This window comes from Hypanus sabinus, chromosome 6, assembly GCF_030144855.1.
Source record: "Hypanus sabinus isolate sHypSab1 chromosome 6, sHypSab1.hap1, whole genome shotgun sequence".
NCBI classification, from domain to species: Eukaryota; Metazoa; Chordata; class Chondrichthyes; order Myliobatiformes; family Dasyatidae; genus Hypanus; species Hypanus sabinus.
Genome location: NC_082711.1, coordinates 117281777 through 117302501, shown reverse-complemented (window position 1 = coordinate 117302501; position 20725 = coordinate 117281777). Strand labels below are relative to the sequence as shown.

The window sequence follows — 20725 nt, the reverse complement described above, 5'->3', positions numbered from 1 at the left end:
AGTTTCAGGTGTAGTCATGCGAGCGGCAAAGTGTCCAGGGTAAAACTACTGGTAACAGAGGAGACACAATTCTCTGAGGGAAGCGTCGGACGGGAATTCAGCAAAAAGGAAGAGTGCATATAATTTGAAGGCGCTGCTGAAACCTAAATGGATAAATATCCGTCTGTCGAGATTCGGATTTTTTTTTAATCATGGGCGGTAAGTGTACTCGGAAGTAAACACCAGGAGCTACTTTGGCAGGTAACTGGGAAGGTGCTTCGTTCCCTTTTGGGGGCACTTCTCTTTGTATTTGTTAGACCAACCCAAATCGACGCCAGTAGTCCACTTGACTGGTTGTTAGCCAGTGACGACAGAGAATTTACCTCCCTCAGCCACATCCTCTAGAAACTGTTCCATAGCGTTAGCATCCGCTGTGTAAAATGCCCCTCGGGTTCTGATTCAGCACTTAGTTCTAGCGTTAACACGGAGTCCCTATTCTCCGTGTCCTTTATAATTTAATTTAGCTTTTGTCCTTCCACAGTAACAGCTCCCATTCACTCAATAAGCATTGAACATTTGTTTACAGATGATTTCAGTGGCCACAGGCCTGATACAGGAAATGTCCATTCCATTGTCTGTACAAGCCCGCTGATTTCACCCAGCTGCTTATTATTTTTCCGCAATTGTCATCCAGATTCTTCCCTGTCAGAGACATCTCACTACACCTTCATAGATTTCTTTTCTCACCTTTTCAGTTCTGCGGACGGATCTCGTACATAAAACGTAGACTCTGTTTCTTCCAGGCATAGTTACGAGTGATCGGTTGATTATTTCCAGTACTTTATGGTTGTGTTCCGCGGAAACGCCGCAAAGGTCGTGGCAGTCATTGATTGAGTCGCACCGGTATCAGATGATTTGACAGCAGAAACCGAACAGCCGGTGTGTGGCCGTGATCGTATAGTGGTTAGTACTCTGTGTTGTGGCCGCAGCAACCTCGGTTCGAATCCGAGTCACGGCAGGCGTGTACTTACATATTTAGCTTTCAGCAGAGCCTGCAAATTAAATGCTCTTCTTCTGCTGATTTTCCGCCCGCCGCTTCGCCAGGAAGCTGAGTCATCTTTGTCACCAGGCGATTTAACTCGAACTAATACACACAGAACCTGTCGGTGCATTTGAAACTGACCGTTCGCGATAGATCAGCAAAACCTGAATGTAAACGGACTATGATGATCCCCGAGATCGCGGAATCCAATCAGCCACAGCCACAGCAGAGAATCACTACTCTCTGACCCAGGCACTGGCGGAGGGAGGAGGGTGCCTTTCACCGCAACCCTTGCCTGTCGCTGATTCAATTTATTCAAAGGGACAGTACGATGATGTGCTGATTCAGGACTCGCTTCTTCGTAATCACAATTGGTTAATGTTACATGGGTGATGAGTTAACACTGACTGATAACACCGTTATCATCGTCTTCCAAATTATACCTCATTCGGTTCCTCACCGTCACTGATAAGAAGTGCTCAGACTTGCGGACTGAAAACCAGCTCAGATTGGACTGGACTCAGCTAGCTTCAGGGTGCATGTCAAATAGCTAATGTCAAAGAGGCCGAACCAGAGAAAGAATTGCATTTATAATTGTAGTTTAGAGTAAAATAGTATCTATTCTACATATCCACTAGCATGTAGTATTATGAGAGGCATAGATACATAGACAATCATAATTATTTCGCAGGCGTAGAAATGGCAAATGCAAAAGTGAAAATTTCAGCATAACAGCGTGACTTTAAGCACAACTACGTACACCGCCAGAGATCACCAAACGGTGTTGAATTCCACGGCAGTTTTTAAGGTGTTCGTCTGTTCTCCCGGGACAGCCTGGGTTTCCACTGTTCGCTCCGGTTTCCTACCGAATTCCAAAGATGTGCGAGTTAGGGTTAGTACATTGTGAGCAACTACATTGTGGCCAAAAGCAAGGGGATAGTTGCGGGCGCCCTGCATGTTCTCAGCTTGCGTTAGTCCTCGGCTGATGCAAAATACTCATTTCACCGTATGTTTCGATATCGCACTTTAGACGTGGAAAACAAACTGAACTCTAATATTTAATCTGAGAGGAGGCAAATGCTAAAGAAGAAGCGAAAAACAATTGCCATTCTCACAGAGAGTAGCAGATCTCTGGTGCACGCTGACAGGAGATACTGGTTCGAACCATAGGATCCTTTAAGACAAGCGCATGAATATGCAGGTAATGGAAGATTGTGCATCTTGGACAGGCAGGGGTGATCAGTTTCATTTCCTATTATGTTGGGAAGATACGAGTACCGAGAAGGCTGTTACAGTGCTGCCTGTAGTGCTCATTGTTCTTTCTCACCCCTCACCCTGCTTTGCTGCAGGGAAAACACTCACAAACTATGCGTCTCTCTTCTTCCGCCACGCTGCCAGGAATCTGGCCATTTACCTGAATGTAACCTTGAAGTAGATAGGGTGGTAAAGGAGGCATACTGCATACCTGTCTTCAGCGGTCTGGACTGTGTGATAAAGTTGGCAATCATGTAGCACATGCACCGGGTTTTCGTCATACCACAAATGGAGTGTTGTCTGCATTTGTGGTCACCATTAAGGAACGCAGAGGAGCGTCACTGGTGTGTCGCATCGATCTGCTATAACCAACAGTTGGACAGACATGTGTTGTGTGCACTACAGTGTCGAAGGCTGCGGGGTGACCTGAAAAATTCGATAAATTATGATCGGATTAGTCAGGTGTCATGGGCAAACCGAGTTGGAAATAGGGTCCAGAATTGACCCTATGAACTGTGCTGCTATTAAGAGAGAGAGGGGGAGGCGTCCAGCGCAAATGAGAGAGACAGACAGATAGACAGAGGCTGCCCGAAAGATTAATGTTATGGTTTCTCCTGCCAGCTTGTATAACTTTTCCCCAAGGACACTTTGCTGCTTGAGAAGTTCCTGCAGAAAGAGCAGGGCGCAGCCGGTTGATGGACAGCTGGTGTCCAGCATGTGGAGATAAAAAAGCTGGGAGACAGACAGACACACCACGAAACATGCAGTGTAGACACCGAATGAGCTTTGTGCACTCACGTGAAGGTGGGGTTTTTGGAGCATCGATTCGGGGAAATCGATCAGTGGCTCAAAGTGTGAAAAGGTGCGACCGGTGGGGAATTATTTGTGTGTCCACTCTCTCTCTCTCTCTCTCTCTCTCTCTCTCTCTCTCTCTCTCTCTCTGTTTCTCTCCAATGTTACTCAAATAACTACCTCGAACTGAACTGAACTCATCACCATCGTAAGATTCTATTCATTCACCACTAGGCCGGGTTCAAAAAGGACGCGAGAGATTTATTTCGAACGGGTTGGAATCTCTAAAGGAGGGGTCAACACCGGTTCCAGTAAGAATCTGGAGAGACACTGGGGCTTTTCAGTCATTAGTCCAAAGGAATGTGCTGGAATTCAGTGCTGAGATGGAGACTGGTGAAGTGAATGTGATAAAAGGTATTGGAAAAGGGATTGAGGCCGTAACTTTGCATAAAATAATTCTGAAATGTGACTTAGTATCCGGACCAGTCACAATAGGGGTGCGGTCTGAACTATAGATAGACAATGTGATGTTCTACTCAGTAAGGACCTTGCAGGTGGGGATCTGTGCTCAGCAGTGCAGATACCGAACAGGCCCACGGATGCTGAGGACCCGCACACAGATTTTGAGGTTTATCCCGCCTGCTCAGTAACCAGAAGCATGTCGAAAAAGGCTGCTGATCCAAATATTTCTTTATCCGAGACTTTCTTACTGTCCCTGTTTCAAAAGGATTTAGAGAAGAGTAAGGGGGATGAGACAGACTTATCATTATCGAGGAAAGAATTTATGGAGAAAAAGAGCAAAGCTGCGGAAATTGTGGCTTTAAAAGAGGCAGCTCTTTCTGAGGAGGAATTTCAGGAGCCAGTGGGATACTACCTTAAAGATGGGGTGTGAATGAGGAAGTGGAGCCCTGCTACAGTGCCCGCAAATGAGGATTGGGCGATTGGTAGTGGTTCCGAAGGTTTATAGGGCAGAAATTTTGAACCTGGCCCACAAGATGCCTTTAGGTAGACATTTTGGAATAAAGAAAACAGTACATAGGATTATGAAGGAATTTTATTGGCCTAACATGAGGAGAGATATTGTCAATTATTGCAGAAGGTGTCACACGTGTCAGGTGGTGGGAAAGCTGAATCAGGCCATCCCAAGGCCATCCCAAGGCCATCCCAAGCTGAATCAGGCCATCCCAAGGCCATCCCAAGGCCATCCCAAGGTTCGATCGATACCTGCTGTCGACGAACCATTTTCCCGAGTGATAGTGGACTGTGTGGGACCATCACAAAAGATTGCAGCTGATCGTCAGTATGTGCTAACTGTTATGTGTCTGCATCTAGGATCCCGGAGGCTGGGCCTCTTGGGAGCATAAAAGCAACCGTTGTGGTAAAGGAACTTGTCAAGTTTTTTTTTTACCGTGTTAGGCTTACCTAAGGAGATTCAATCGGGTCAGGGGAGTAACTTCTTGTCCCGCACATTCCAGCAGATAGTTTCTGAGCTGGGGGCTAAACAAATTGTGTCCTCCGCCTACCACACGGTGTCTCAAGGGGCACTTGAGCGGTTACACTCGGCTTTGAAAACCATGATTAAAACCTACTGTCAGGAGAATGACAGGGACTGAGATGAGGGATTGCCTCTATTGTTTTTGGCTGTAAGGGACACTATTCGGTAGTCACTGGGTTTCAGCCCATTTGAGCTCGTTTTCGGCCATAGGACCAACGGATCTCTGACCTTACTCAGAGAGCAGTGGTCTAACATGACGTTGTGTGTCAGTTTGAGAGATTATTTTCTGAAATCCCGCGAGAGGCTTAATAAAGTATGCGACCTTGCAAGGAAATAATTACAAGACTCCCAAGTCAAAATGAAGCATTTGTATGATAAAAGAGCATGATAACAGGTGTTTGAAGTTGGTGATAAGGTCCTGGTTTTCTTTCCCATAGTGACCAGCCCTCTTCAAGCCAGATTCCAGGGTCAATACGAGGTGATTAAGAAGATTGACTCTTTGAACTATGTTATCAAAACTCCTGATAGGCGAAAGGCTAATCAGTTATTACACCATAAATATGCTCAAACCCTATTATGACTCTGGGATAGTACCAATTATTGTTGTCATGAAAACAAATAAGGTTGAGGAATCTGATAATGAGGGGCAAGAGCATTTTAATAAGTTAGATTTAGTGTCCACCAGTCTGGAGAATTCCGTTATTTTGACCGATCTTACTGATAAGGTCTGTCAGCTGGAGCCTACACAGAGAACGCAACTGACAAACTTAATTAACCAGCATAAGGATTTATGTCCAGATGTCCCGAGGCGGTGCACGATCACAGTACATGATGTCATTGTAAAGAAGCCAGGCCCATTAAGCAACATCCCTATAGAATGGATTTAGAGAAAAGCAAATTATTGGAAAAATAAATTGAACACATGCTAGCTGCCGGTATCATTAGGCGATCTATCTCGGACTGGGCGTCACCGTGCGTGATTGGTCCAAAACCGGACGGTAATGTGAGATTCTGTACCGATTACAGGAAAATAAATGCCATCACAAAGACCGATGCTTATCCTATCCCGAGAGTAGATGATTGCGTTGATACAGTCGGAAAGGCTAGGTAAATCACGAAAAAATACTTGCTGAAAGGATATTGGTGTGTTCCTTTGACTAAAAGAGCTAGAGAAATCTCAGCATTTGTCACACCTTCGGAGTTGTATGATTATAATGTTTTACCTTTCGGAATGAAAAATGTTGCAGGGACATTTGAAAGGATGAATGATTCGGTAATTAGAGGTTTAAAAACACAGGGGATTATATCGATGATTTAGTGGTCTGGAGTGACACGTGGGAAGACCACATTGTGGCTGTGGAAAACTGTTCAAACGGTTGTCTGAGGCCAATCTAATAGTGAACCACGCTAAAACTGAGTTCGGCCACGCTACTGTCACGTATCTGGGGTATGCAGTAGGTCAGGGGCAGCTGGCTCCGGTACGAGCCAAGGAACAGGCTATTGCTGAGGTTCCCGTTCAGACTGACAAGTAAGCTTTGAGAAGGTTTCTAGGAATGGTTGGGTATTACCGGAAATTCCGTAAAAACTTTGCAGATATTACTCTCCCCCTTACCAAGCTCCTGGGGAAGAGTGAGAGATTTGCATGGACTGACCTTTGCCAAGAAGCTTTTGCGAGGCTGAAAACTCTATTGTATTACCATCCTGTGCTCAGAGCACCTGATTTTTCAAAACGCTTCTCTCTCGCAACGGACGCTAGTGACGAGGCTGTCAGGGCAGTATTGATACAAAAAGATGGGGATGTAACTGATCATTACATGCAGTGGCTTATTCCTCCAGAAAATGTAATGTACACCAGAAAAATTATTCTACTGTGGAGAAAGAGTTACTATCACTTATTCTGGCTTTAAAACATATTGAAGTTTATATTTCTCCTGCACAGAAGCCATTGATAGTTTACACAGATCATAATCGGTTGGCATTTCTGACTAATATAAAAGTTAAGAACAGAAGGTTGCTGAATTGGAGTCTGATATTGCTAGAGTATGACCTGAACAATAAAACATGTAAAGGGTACTGACAAACTGACAGCCGATTGTTTATCGAGATGTTAGATTTGAAATTTACCTGTTTTACTTTGTAAACTGATGATTACATATGTATTGTATTAAACTCTGTATTTACGTTTTTGTATTTTGTATTTACGTTTAAATTTTTCCTCCGAAAAATTTCTTAAAAGGATGTGGGTGTCATGGGCACACCGAGTTGGAAACGGGGTCCAGAATTCACCCTATGAACTGTGCTGCTATTGGGGGGGGGGCGTCCAGCGCAAATGAGATAGAGAGACAGAAACTGCTCGAAAGATTAATGTCATGGTTTCTTCTGCCAGCTTGTTTACCTTTTCCGAAGGACACTTTGCCTGCTTGTGAAGTTCTTGCAGGAAGAGCAGGGCGCAGTCGGTTGATGAACAGCTGACTTTCAGCATGTGGAGATAAAAAAGCAGGTATGCTGGGAAACAGACAGACACACCACGAGACATGCAGTGTAGACACTGAATGAGCTTTGTGCACCCACGTGAAGGTGGGGTTTTTGGAGGATCGATCTGGGCAAATCGATCAGTGGCTCAAAGTGTGAAAAGGTGCGACAGGTGGGGAATTATTTGTGTGTCCACCCTTGTCTGGGTGATAATTCCACCACTGAAGAACGGTCGTACGTCTCATGGTCATAGTCGGTGACCACAACAGGACTTCGGAAGACAACGGGAAGATCGATGGCATCACCTTTCACTTCTCTCACTCTCTCCAAAGTTACCTAAATAACTAACTCGAACTGAACTGAACTCTTCACCATCGTAAAACTCTATTCATTCACCCCTACGTTTGAAAGACCCTGGTTTTGGTTCCTATTTCCACACTTCTGTATGTATCATTCCGAACCTGTTTCATATATTTCCATTCTGTATTGCGTAGTATACTAATAAACACTATTAATTACTAGTAATACCAGACTCCAAGGTGTTTTCCATTTCTGCTGGTTCTTTAACCCGGTCACGGGGTACGTGACTCTAGTTAGATGGAGTTCTCTCTGGAAATGTGAGGAGTGATTTTATTTGGATGGCCCAAACGAGTGCAGAATACACTGTTTATGACAGAATTCTTAACAGTGTTGAGAAACAGAAGGAACTTGGTTTTCAAGTCCATATATCATTGAAAGTTGCTGCGTAAGTTGACAGTATGTTAGTTGTTGAGTTGACCATCATTAGACGGAATTGTTTTCAGAAGCTACGAGGTAAGACGTGGTTCGATTAAACTCTATCAGACTAAGCTTGGAATATTATGTCTAGCTCTGTTTTAATCAGTGGTCGAAGGATGCAGAAGTTTTAGTGTAGGTGAAGAGCAGATTTGCCAGGGTGCGACGTAGATGTCAGATCATGTCTTATGAAGAAAGGGTAAGTGATCTAGGGTTCTCCATTTTGATATAACGGTGTAACAAGTATGATGCTCGGCTGAGTATGAACCGGAGTTATTTTGGTGAAGTACGTATCTTTGGCCAGAAGAAACGTAGACCAGGTGTACCCAAGTGTATAGGATACCAGAGTCGAGGAGGAAAGTCTACTAGACCCTAGGTACACATGCTAAATACTGAGCAAATTCGAAGGGAACACAGCGTATTCGAATTGAGAAAGAAGATACAGGCGCACTGATAACTAATACAAAACACGGGTAAAAATAATCACACACTAATCAGGCGAGGAGGAGCATCGCAATGCAGAGGATTCTAGTGCTCCAGGTGACCAGACCGAGGTATGCAATGACCAGCAGATTGTACGGCCGACAGCTGAGGGCCCTGGTAAATCATGTCAAGTCATTTTTATTGTCATTTCGACCATAACTGCTGGTACAGTACATAGTATAAATGAGACAACGTTTTTAGAACCATGGTGTTACATGACACAGTAACTAGACTGAACTACGTAAATAAAAAACAACAACACGGAGAAAGCTACACTAGACTACAGACCGACACAGGACTGCGTAAAGTGCAAAAAAACAGTGCAGGTATTACAATAAAAACTAAACAGGACAATAGGGCAAGGTGACCGTCCATGCTCTAGGTATGAGGCGTATGATAGCTTGGGGGAAGAAACTGTTGCATAGTCTGGTCATGAATGTCAAAATGCTTCAAAGCCTTTTCCCAGACGGCAGGAGGAAGAAGAGATTGTATGAGGGGTGCATGGGGTCCTTTATAATGTTGTTTCCTTTGCGGATGCAGCGTGTAGTGTACATGTTCGTGATGGCGGGAAGAGAGACCCCGATGATCTTCTCTGTAGACCTCATTATCCGCTGCAGGATCTTGCAATCCGAGATGCTGCAATTTCCGCACCAGGCGGTGATGCAGCTGCTCAGGATGCTCTGAATACAACCCCTGTAGAATGTGATGAGGATGGGGGGGGGGGGGGTGGGAGATGGACATTCCTCAGCCTTCGCAGTAGAGACGCTGCTGGGTTTTCTTTGCTATGGAGCTGGTGTTGAGGGACCAGGTCAGATTCTCTGTCAGGTGAACACCAAGAAATTTGTTGATCTTTACGATCTCTACCGAGGAGCTGTCGATGTTCAGTGGGGAGTGGTCGCTCCGTGCCCTCCTGAAGTCAACAACCATCTGTTTTGTTTTGTTCACATTAAGAGACGGGTTGTTGGTTCTGCACCAGTTCGTTAGCCGCTGCACCTCCTCTCTTTAACCTGACTCGTAGTTCTTGCTGATGAGACCCAACACGGTCATGTCATCGGCGAACTTGATGTTATGGTTTGAGCTGTGTGTTGCAGAAGAGTGAACAACAGTGAACTGAGCACGCAGCCCTGGGGAGCCCCCGTGCTCACTGTGATGGTGTTGAAGATGCTGCTCCCGACCAGGACTGACTGAGGTCTCCCAGTCAAGAAGTCTAGGATCCAGTTGCAGAGGGAGGTGTTCAGGCCCAGTAGGCCCAGCTTTCCAATTAGTTTCTGAGGGATGTTTGTGTTGAATGCTGAACTGAAGTCTATGAACAGCATCCGAACGTATGTGTCTTTTTTGTTCAGGTGGATTAGGGCCAGGTGGAGGGTGGTGGTGATGGCATCATCTGTTGAGCGTTTGGGACGGTACGCAACCTTCAGGGGGTTCAGTGAAGGGGGCAGCAGGGTCTTAATATGCCTCACGACAAGCCTTTCGAAACACTTCATGATGATAGATGTGAGTGCAACGGGACGGTAATCATTTGGGCATGACACTGAAGACTTCTTCGGCACGGGGATGATGGTGGCGGCGTTGAAGCACGTTGAAACGGTGGCGCTGCTCAGAGAAATGTTGAGGATGTCAGTGGGAACATCTGCTAGCTGGTCTGCACATCCTCTGAGCACTCTACCAGGGATGTTGGCTGGTCCAGCAGCCTTCCGTGGGTTGACCCTGCACAGGGTTCTTCTCACGTCGGCCACGGTGAGACACAGCACACGGACGTTTCTAGGAGGGGTGGACTTCCTCGTCGCCACGTCATTTTCCGCCTCAAACCGGGCGTAGAAGTTTTCAGTCTCAAGTCTGAGCATTTTAATCAGCGACGGTGAGAATTGAAATGAGTCATAATTTCGAAGCGAATGAAGAATTCTTTACCGGTCAGTTTTAACTCGTCCCACCCCCTAATAAAACATGAACCAAGTTGGCGAAGAAGAGTGTCCAGGATCAGTGCCGCATCAACACGATGCGGCTTAATAAAAGGAGTCAGCGGAAGGCGACTCTCAGACATAACGTCTGGGAGAAACGGCTCCTCTCCTCTGCCAGGACCTGGATCAGAGAGCGGAGATCCTGCGCTGTTGCTGAGGCAATTCGGCTCCTCCAGCCCCTTCCATTCCGCCGTCCGAGGGATCGATCTTAGCCCGTTTATATTCTGAGCTTGCTGATCTATCGAGAAGTTTCTGGGGTAGTCATGCGAGCGACCATGTGTCATGGGTAAAACTACAGGTAACAGCGAAGACACAACTTCCTGAGGGAAGCGACGGACGGAAATTTTGCAGGCGGTGCTGAAACATAAATGTATGAAAATCCGGAAAATCAGGAAAAGAAGAGCGTTTAATTTGTAGGCACTGCTGAAAGGTAAATGTGTGAGCACTCGCCTGCCGTGACTCGGATTCGAACCGAGGTTGCTGCGGCCACAACGCAGAGTACTAACCACTATACGATCACGGCCACAAACCAGCTGTGCAGTTTCTGCTGTCAAATCCTCTGATACCGGTGCGACGCAATCAATAACTGCCAACAACACACACAAAATGCTGGTAGAACACAGCAGGCTAGGGGGCATTTATAGGGAGAAGAGTTGTCGACGTTTTGGGCCGAGACGCTTCCGAGTCCTGACGAAGGGTCTCGGCACGAAACGTCGACATCGCTTCTCCCTATAGATGCTGCCTAGCCTGCTGTGTTCTGCCAGCATTTTGGGTGTGTTGTTGTTTGTAATTCCAGCATCTGCAGATTTCCTCGTGTTTGATCAATAACTGCCACTGCCTTTGCGGCGTTTCCGCGGAGTCACAAGTGTTAAGTACTGGAAATTATCAATAGATCACCCGTAGCTACAGCTGGAGAAACAGAGTCTACGTTTCATGTACGAGATCCGTCCGCAAAACTCAAACGGTGACAGAAGAAATTTATAAAGGTGTAGTGTGAGATGTCTCTGACAGGGAAAAGTCGGGATGACCATTGCGGAAAAATAACAAGCAGCTGGCTGAACTCAGCGGGCTTGTACAGGCAATGAAATCGACATTTCCTGTACCATGACTGTGCCCATTGAAATCATCTGTAAAAAAAAAATGTTTATAGAGTGAATGGGTGCAGATAGCGGAGAAAGACAAAAGCTAAAGCATGAAGACAGTTCCAAATGAAGGCATATCAAATGACAACCGGCACAGAGAGTGGGAACTGCACGTTTTCCGATTGGGAAAGCGAATACTAGAGGGCACATGTGTTAATGCTAGAAATGAGTGCTGGTTAAGAATCTGAGGGGCAGATTTTGCACAGCGGGTACTAAAGCTATGGAGCAGCTTCGAGACGATATGGCGGAGGAAGATAAATTCTGGGTCATCACTGGCAGTTATCCAACAACCAGTCAATAGGACTATTGGCAACGTTTTGGGTTGGTCTAACAAATGCAAAAGAAATGTCCCCACAATTTAATTAAGCATCTTCCCAGTTAACTGTCAAAATAAATACTGGTATTTGCTTCCGAGTCCACTTACCACACAGGATTAAAATAATCAGGAACCAGACGCCCAGTCTCTGCACCTAACGGCGATGAGAACCCTTCTACTATAATTCCCACCTCCAGAATGGTGGCGCCCAACCGATGTAAAATACATGCGCAAAGCCTAAGGGTTAAGTGGGGAAGTCTCGGTCCCCCGCCCCCCATGTTGTATCTTTGTTTCCAAACTTGTTCGTCCGGTGGTGTTCAATTAGAGACATGTTTCTACCTGGCCAGGCGTGATTCGCACCGTATAGATGGTCAGGAGACGTTACCGGTGGCCAGGCATTCTACAGATGTCCGGGAATATGTCTTAGCGAGTGACGTCAGCGCAATAAATAAAGCACCACGAGCACACTCTGAACGTCTGCCTCAGCCGCTCCTGTTTCCCACTTGCCCTCGGTCCCAGAGTACTATGGATAATTTTCACTGGTCTTTTGGTACCTCGGGGAAATGCGGACCCGCTAGTTTTGAATTGACGGCAGTAATGGGTTAAGGTGAGCGAGGCGTTGTTGGCCAATTCGCCTCCACAATAAGACCAGGCCAATTGCCGGAAAGGACAGGGAACAGCAAGTCTCCCCGTTCAGCCCCGTGATGCATTTTTTCTGATGGAGATTGTGCAGAGGATGTTGTTGTCAATCGGAACCGACTGGGGACTGTGAAGGAAAGAAATCGAGGAGCCACTTGCACAAGAATTTATTGAGGCCAAAGTCATGAAACTTATTGATTAGCTCTGATGGAATGATACCATTGAATCCTAAGGTGTAGTCGATAACAAGCACCCTATGTTTATCACTGTAGGTATCTATTTGTTTAGAGATTCAGTGCGGAGAAGGCCCTTAGTCTTTCGAGCCGAGCAGCCGCAACAGCTCTTATTAATCGTAACCTAATCATGATACAAGTTTTTGTAACTCTGTCTTCGACTAGCGGGTTAATAGAGGGCGTGATAGCCCCCGGCCCGGACAAACTTAAGAAATCTCGTTTGGGTGGATGCTGCGCAATGTGTCACCTGTTGCAAATCAGTACCCCGAAATAAAAACAGTACACAATATGCAATTAAGCCATTGAGCTTTATACTATTTACTTTGACTAGATGGTTAGTAAAGACAACGAGAAAACAGAAAAAAAGACCCAATCGTATGAAACAGTCTATTGCGCAATGTTGGAGCTCACTGATAATCCAATCGTCCACCATCGACATCGTGAGATCGTCACTGCCCTTCAGACCGTCGCTCCAAGGCCACTCCGTCCGACGGTCTACCCATTCTCTCAGCTGGCGTCTACTCTCCTCATCTTTCCCAGGCAAAATACCGCGTAAATCTCTCTTCTAGACTCACAAGAAAGAACAACAGCATTCCAAACCCCGTTATCTCTAGGCATAACCCAAACATTGCTGCTACAGAGAAGCCATAAAATTTTCGGTGAAACCTTACAGAATGTTACATTTATAATCACCTATCAGCCAAGCTGTTAGGTCTTTGGATTGGAATGAAACCGGAGAAAATTCACGAATTCCACGCCAAACCTCGCCGAAATTGAACCTAAAAGTTCGAACACCCCAAGCTGAATTGCGTCACCCTAACTGATACACTACCGGGTCAGGAATAGCAGCTTAACTTTGCAGTTTTCCGTTGTTTTAGACGCGACCGAGCAGGAGGAATTAAAGGAAGAGAGGTGGGGTTACCAGGCAGGGAAAAATTCACGGCAGTGCTCAGTCAGAACAGACTGGAGAACTCATCTAGTGAGGCGTTATGTGTCTTCATAGCTCCATTCGGTGGAGACAAAGACTTCCGGGATACAGATCGTGCTCACATACTCTGTGACCCATTGACAACCAGTCAGAGTCCAACCAGCTCCTCTCATGCCGTCTGCACTGTTTTTTTCTCTTCCCTGTCGGTTTGGGAATCACTTTCATTGTCGAGAACTTTGAATAAAAACAGATTGCACGTAGGGAAATACCAGCATTTAAAACATTTACACCACCGGAAGGTGGTGGGAGTCACTAGCTGAGTTTCTTTGAGGCATTAGGCGTAGCTTAGGAGGGTTAATGGCGACTCCCTTGCTTACACCTTCGGTTGCAGCACCATTTTCATTTTTATTATCTCCATTTTCCCTTTCAGGATTCTTTGAAGTCCCTGATCTGGAATTACGCGCTGACTACGATTCTTTGCCAGAATGAAACCCACTCTCGGTGATTCACAACTGCCCATTTTTCGGCACGCCAAAGGCCCGGCCAAACAAGTCCGCTCGCTTTTGCAGGATCGAGTTTTCGTGGCTAAATACATCTATGCCTCTCGTAATACTACATACTATTGGATATATAAATAGATGCCATTTTATTTCCTTTCCTCCAAACTACAATTATAACTGCAATTCGTTCTCTGGTTCAACCTCTGTCTTTGACTTTGCACAACCCTTTGACATTCACACTGAGGCTAGCTGAGTCCAGACCAATTCGCAAGTCTGAGCACTTCATATCAGCGAAGGCGAGGAACTGAATGAGTTATAATTTGGAGTACAATGAAAAAGCCTTTATCAGTCAGTGTTAACTCATCAACCATGTAACATTAACCAAGTGTGATTACGAAGAAGCGGGTGATGAATCAGCACAGCATCGCACTGTCCCTTTCAATAAATTAAATCAGCGACAGGCGACTCATAAGCACAAGGGCTGCGGTGAAAGGCCTCTCTCCTCCGGCAGTGACTGGGTCAGAGATTCGAGATTCTCTGCTGCGGCTGAGACCACGTGGCTTTACTACCTCTTGCATTACGCGATCTCGGGGATCATCATAGCCCGTTTACATTCAGAGTTTGCTGATCTATCACAAATGTACCGATTGGTTCCGTGTGTATTATTTCGAGTAATAATGTGTCCGGGGAAAGCTCCTGGTGACAGAGATGACTCAGCTCCCTGGGGATTGGCGGACGGAATATCAGCAGGAGAACGGTTAACTTGCAGGCGCTGCTGAAAGCAAAATCTGTAAGTACTCGCCTGCCGTGACTCGGATTCGAACCGAGGTTGCTGCGGCCACAACGCAGAGTACTAACCACTATACGATCACGGCCAAACACCAGCTGTGCTGTGTCTACTGTCAAATCCTCTATTACCGGTGCGACTCCATCAATAACTGCATCTGCCTTTGCGACGTTTCCGCGCAGACACAAGTGTAAAGTACTGGAAAATTATCTGCAGCTCACCCGTAGCCTCGGCTGGAGAAACAGAGTCTACGTTTCACGTACAAGACCCGTCCGCAGAATTGACAGGGTAACAAAAGACGTTTATGAAGGTGTAGTGAGATGTGTCTGATAGGGAAGGATCGGGATGACCATTGCGGAAAAATAACAAGCAACTGTACGAACTCAGCGGGCTTGTCCAGACAATGGAATGGACATTACCTGTATCAGGACTCTGGCCATTGAAATCATCGGTAAACAAATGTTGAAAGCTTATTGAGCGAAGGGGAGCAGTTACCGCGGAAGGACAAAAACTAAAGAACGAAGACAAAAAAATTTGGCTGTCCAAAGAAAAGGGAAGGTTGAACATTTGCAAATGAAGGCATATTAAGTTATAAGGGACACTGAGAGTGGGGACTGCATGCTATTGGACTGGAAAAGCGAATATTAAAGGGCACATGTGTTAACGCTAGAACTGAGCGCTAAATAAGAATCGCAGGGGCATTTTACACAGCGGATGGTAAAGCTATGGAACAGCTTCGAGAGGATGCGGCTGAGACAGGTAAATTCTGGTTCAGCACAGGCTGTTTTCCAACAACCAGCCAAGGCGACTACTGGCGTCGTTTAGTCTTGAGTTGATTTAACAAATACAAAAAGAAATGCCCCTAAAAGGCAACTAAGCATCTTCCGAGTTACCTAACAAACTACCTCCTGATGTTTACTTTCGTGTCCACTTATCGCCCAGTAGCAAAGAAGCGAAACAGCAACCGCTCTGTCTTTCCAACTCAAGCACTTAACGGTGATGAGCACCCTTCAACTACAATTCCAGTCTCGACAATGGTGGCCATCCGATGTAAAATACAGAGCCCAAGAGCAAAATGGGGAAACTTCGGTCCCTCCAGGTTGTATCTTTGTTTTCCGAACCTGTTCATTCGCTAGTGTTCAATTGGAGACACGCTTCGAACCTGCTTGGGAATCCAGGGGTGGCTCGAACCGTAGGGATCGTCAGAAGACATTACCGGTGGCCAGGCATTCTACAGATGTCGGGGAATTTGTCTTCGCGTGTGACGTGTGCGCATGAAATAAAGTTCCCCGAGCACGCTCTAACGTCTGTCTCAACCCCCCTCCCCCCCCGTTTAATAATCGCCTTTGGTCCCAGAGTTCTATGGATATTTTTCACTGGTCCTCTGGTATCTCGGGGAAATGCAGTAATAATGATGGTCATAGATCGATACTTCAAGTTCTGACGCTTTGTTCTACTTTCAAGCTACAATCAGCTTTAGAGACCGTGAAGCTCACGTAACAGCACATCTTCAGGATTCATAGTTTCCCCCAGGACGTTGTCTCCGATTGAAGCCACTAGTTTACTCGTATACTTTGGAGGATCTGTTTTTCTGAACTCAGTGGGGCCCCTGAGAGTCGGTCTTCCGTCTTGCATCCGCAAACCAATACGCAAACGGCGAGGATGAAACAGGACCTAGGGAGAACACTCACATGACTGGGCTGGGATACCTTACCACGTGAACTGTGCGGAGTTTGCGCAGAACACACATCAGCGTTTGTTTATTGGGATCTCTCCTTACAAATGCCACTTTGCGTAACGTCTTCCGGTTTTCCTGGAACAACAAGCGGAGGTGGGGGTTCTATCAGCGGACCCGCTAGTTTCGAATTGACGGCAGTAATGGGTTAAGATGAGAGAGAGGCGTTGTTGGCCAATTCGCCTCCACAATAAGACCAGGACAATTGCCGGAAAAGACAGGGATCCTCAAGTCTCCACGTTCAGCCCCGTGATGCATCTTTTCTGATGGAGATTGTGCAGAGGATGTTGTTGTCAAACGGATCCGACTGGGGTCTAGGTTGGAAGATACCGAGGATCCACTTGCTTAACAAGTTATTGAGGCCAAAGTCTCGATACTTATTAATTTGTTCTGATGGTATAATAGTACTGAATCTCTAGATGTAGTCGATAACGAACATCCTCATGTTTATCACTGTAGGTATCTATTTGTTTAGAGATTCAATGCGGAGAAGGCCCTTACAGTCCTTCGAGCCGAGCCGCCACAACAGCCCCTAATAATCGTAACCTAATCATGATAATTCTGTCTTCGAATAGCGTGTTAATAGAGGGTGTGATAGCCCCCGGTCCGTAAAAACTTAAGAAATCTTATTTGGGTGGATGCTGCGCAATGTTGCAAATCAGTACCCCGAAATAAAAACAGTACACAATATGTGATTAAACGATGAAGCTTTATAATTCTTATTTTGAATATAGGGTTGGTAAAGAAAACGAAAATGTAGAAAAAAGGACCAATCGTATGAAACAGTCTATTGCGCAATGTTGGAGCTCACTGATAATCCAATCGTCCACCATCGACATCGTGAGATCGTCACTGCCCTTCGGATCCTCTCTCCAAGTCCACTCCGTCTGGCGGTATACCAGCTCTCTCCATTTACGTTTTCTCTCCTCATCTTCTCCAGGGAAAGGACAGCGAAAATCTCTCTTCCAGATTCACAAGAAAGAACAGCAGCATTCCTAACCCCGTTCTCTCTAGTCATAACCTAAACATGGCTGCTACAGAGGAACCATAACATTATCGGTGAACCCTTACAGCATGTTACATTTATAATCACCTATCAGCCAAACTGGTACGTCTTTGGATGGGAATGAAACAGGAGAAATTCACGAATTGCACGCCAAACCACGCCGAAATTGAACCTAAAAATTCGGAACACCCCAAACTGAATTGCGTCGCCCTAACTGATACAGTACTGAGTCAGGAATGGTAGTTTAACCTTCCGGGTTTCCGTTGTTTCAGACGAGACCGAGCGGGAGGAATTAAAGGAAGAGTGGTGGCGTTACGAAGCAGGGAAAATGTTTCGGCAGTGTTCAGTCAGAACAGACTAGAGGACTCGTCTGGTGAGGCGTTGTGGGTGGAACTGATAAAAAAAAGAAAAGCGATGACCACGTGAAAGGGGCTGCATTATAGACCACCCTGCAGTCCGAGGCGCTTAGAGAAACAAACCAAGGGGTTGTCGTAGTATGTGATGTTAACTTTACACTATTGACTGGATCTACCATACTATAAAATGACTAAATTGTTTGTCAAATGTACTCAGGAAAGTTGCCTTAATCAGTACGTAGATGTCCCAAGAGAGAGTGTACAATACTTGATCTGCTATTAAGGAATGAGACAGAGCAGGAGTCAGAACTTTGAGTAGAGGAGTTCTTGCATCTGCTGATTCCAAAACCATTAGAGTCGAAGTAATTATGGAAAAAGATAGATCTTTTCCGTTGGTTGAGATTCCAAATTTCAGGGTAGCAAGTTGTGATGGTATCAGAAAGGATCCAGCAAGTGTGGATTTGTCACCAGCTGCGGATATGGTCCAAGTGCGGATTGAGGGACACTGAAGCAGGTTGATAGTTCACAGACTTTAATGCGAACCGTGTTAAAGGGAAAATAAAACAATAAAACAGGCCAGACAGGTCCGTTAATGGAATCGTGTAGACAATGGACGTTTCGGGCCTGATGAAGTGTCTCGGGCCGAAACGTCGACTGTTTATTCTTTTGCATAGATACTGTATGTTTGTCTATCTGCGGATGCGCCGCAAAGGAAGTAGCAGCGATTGACTGAGTCACACCGGTATCAGAGGTTTAGGCAGCAGATTCCGCACCGTTGATGTGTTGTGCCGTGATAGTATAGTGGTTAGTACTCTGCGTTGTGGCCGCAGCAACCTCGGTTCGAATCCGAGTCACGGCAAGCGGTGTTCGCGCATTGAACTTTGTGCAGACCATGCAAATTATAAACGCTCTACTCTTTGCTGAATGTCCGTCCAGGGCTTCCCTCAGGAAGTTGTGTCTCCTGTTAAGAATAGTTTTACCCTGAACATTTTGTCACTCGCCACGAATAGACCTGAAACGATTCGGTGAATTTGGAGCTGAAACTTTTGGATAGATCAGCAAGATCAGAATATAAACCGGCTAATATCGACCCCGGGACAGCGAAATGCAAGGAGCAGAAAGAGTCGTATTGCCTCCGCAGCAGCACAGGATCTCTGCTTTCCGTTCCAAGCACTGGCAGAGGGGAGGTGCCATTTCCCCCAGCCGCTGTGTCTGTGAGTCCTCTGCCGCTGACTCCTTTTACTAAACGGTAACGTGCTGATGCAGCACTGACCTAGGACGCGCTTCGCCAACTTGGTTAATGTTTTATGGGGGCGGAGTTGGGATGAGTTAACACTGACTGATAAAGAATTTTTGATTATCTTTGAAATTATAACTCATTTCGTTTCTCACAGTCACTGAATTAAAATGCTCAGACATAATTCTGAAATCAATCTCATATTGGGCTGGGCTCAGGTATTCTCAAAGTGCAGGACACAGAGGTGTGCATGATCAAAGTTCGGGGCCGAATCATGAAAGTTATTGCCTGTACAGTAGTTTGGAAAAAAGGGGATGAAATAATATTTAGTTATCCACATGTCTCATCCTTTAGCACGTCATATTTAAGGTTGTTTAGGTTACACTATCGTTAGCCGAATCAAAGATCGTGATGAATAAGAGGGAGATTGAAAATCTGTCTGAGTGGTGCCAAATCTTACTCAATGTCGGCGGGGGCTGGGAGATGGTTATCTACTTCAGTGAGAAGAAACTAAGGAGAAGAACCTGTCCTTTATTCGAGTATCAAAGGTGGAGAAGGTCAGTATCTTCAAATTTCTCGATGTTACCATTTGTCAGAACGTTCCGGGCGCAGCATGTACATGCCATTGCAATGAAAGCACGGCGGCGCCTCTACATCCTTAGAGGTTTCCGAAGAGACGGCATGCCACCTAAAGCTTTCAGACACTTCTATATGTAACGTCTGTGCCCAATTGACAAACCAGCACCAAGGCCTCCAATAACTGCAGTTTTACTGACAAATACTGTCGTACGGGTAATCACCAGCACTGATACCCAAACTTCCAGTGCACTGAGGGGTTTCAAGCGGAAATACTGCAAATACTGATCGTAGAACGACCAGTACATTAACGTGACCTGTGACCCAGTGTCGAGTATGGCTTTTGCATCTATTCCCTCTCTCCGTAGCGACACTTTGGGTCGGAGTCCCTCCAATCCTTCTTGGATGGGGTCTCTTCCTCTCGGAAGACCCGTGGCACATTGCTGGGAACGTGTTTTCCCAGAGACTCCAGGCCGTTCCCTCACTGGGTATCCTGACCCTCCTCCTGATGGGACAATCGTGGAGTCTCCTACCGAGAGGCTCCCGGCCGTTCACATTCCTGCCTGAAGTGCCCCTCTTCCAGGGAGGGGCCCTCTCTGTTAGTCCCTTTATGTACTATCTCCCGAGTGGATCTGGCTCCGGTCGCTTCACCACAAGGGGCTACCACCGAGGACTGCACCGTCCAATGCGTCCCCCACCTCTCTCACCTCTCTGAGCAACTGAAGGAAGGATGGGGCGGGAAGGTGCTTGGACGCGTTCTACGGGAATGCTGGAGACTCACAGCAGTCATGTCATGCCTCTGTGCTCTCCTGGCTACCTGGTCTATCCTTATCTGATCCACTTCATAACCGAAATGACTCGCCGGTGCCTCAAACAATTTAGCTGTCGCTCTGTCCGGCAAAGGTTCTCAGAAAGCTTTTCCCCTTTCTCCTGACGCATGTTCCTATACCCGCCCCCCTAAAAGCTGTACGTGCTCCCTTCAGACCAAAAGCCTCCTCCAATGCTTTTAGATACTCAGTCC

The 20725-nt window shown here is 46.1% G+C and overlaps 4 non-coding genes across 4 annotated transcripts; 2 read left to right on the top strand and 2 right to left on the bottom strand.

Moving 5' to 3' along the window:
- The first annotated feature begins 925 nt into the window (after nt 1-925).
- Nucleotides 926-997, top strand: trnah-gug (transfer RNA histidin (anticodon GUG)). Its single transcript has one exon. It is a non-coding gene; the product is annotated as a tRNA-His (tRNA).
- Nucleotides 998-10700: 9703 nt separating this feature from the next.
- trnah-gug (transfer RNA histidin (anticodon GUG)) lies at nt 10701-10772 on the bottom strand. Its single transcript has one exon. It is a non-coding gene; the product is annotated as a tRNA-His (tRNA).
- Nucleotides 10773-14810: 4038 nt separating this feature from the next.
- Nucleotides 14811-14882, bottom strand: trnah-gug (transfer RNA histidin (anticodon GUG)). Its single transcript has one exon. It is a non-coding gene; the product is annotated as a tRNA-His (tRNA).
- A 3796-nt stretch (nt 14883-18678) lies between these two features.
- trnah-gug (transfer RNA histidin (anticodon GUG)) lies at nt 18679-18750 on the top strand. Its single transcript has one exon. It is a non-coding gene; the product is annotated as a tRNA-His (tRNA).
- The last annotated feature ends 1975 nt before the right edge of the window (nt 18751-20725 follow it).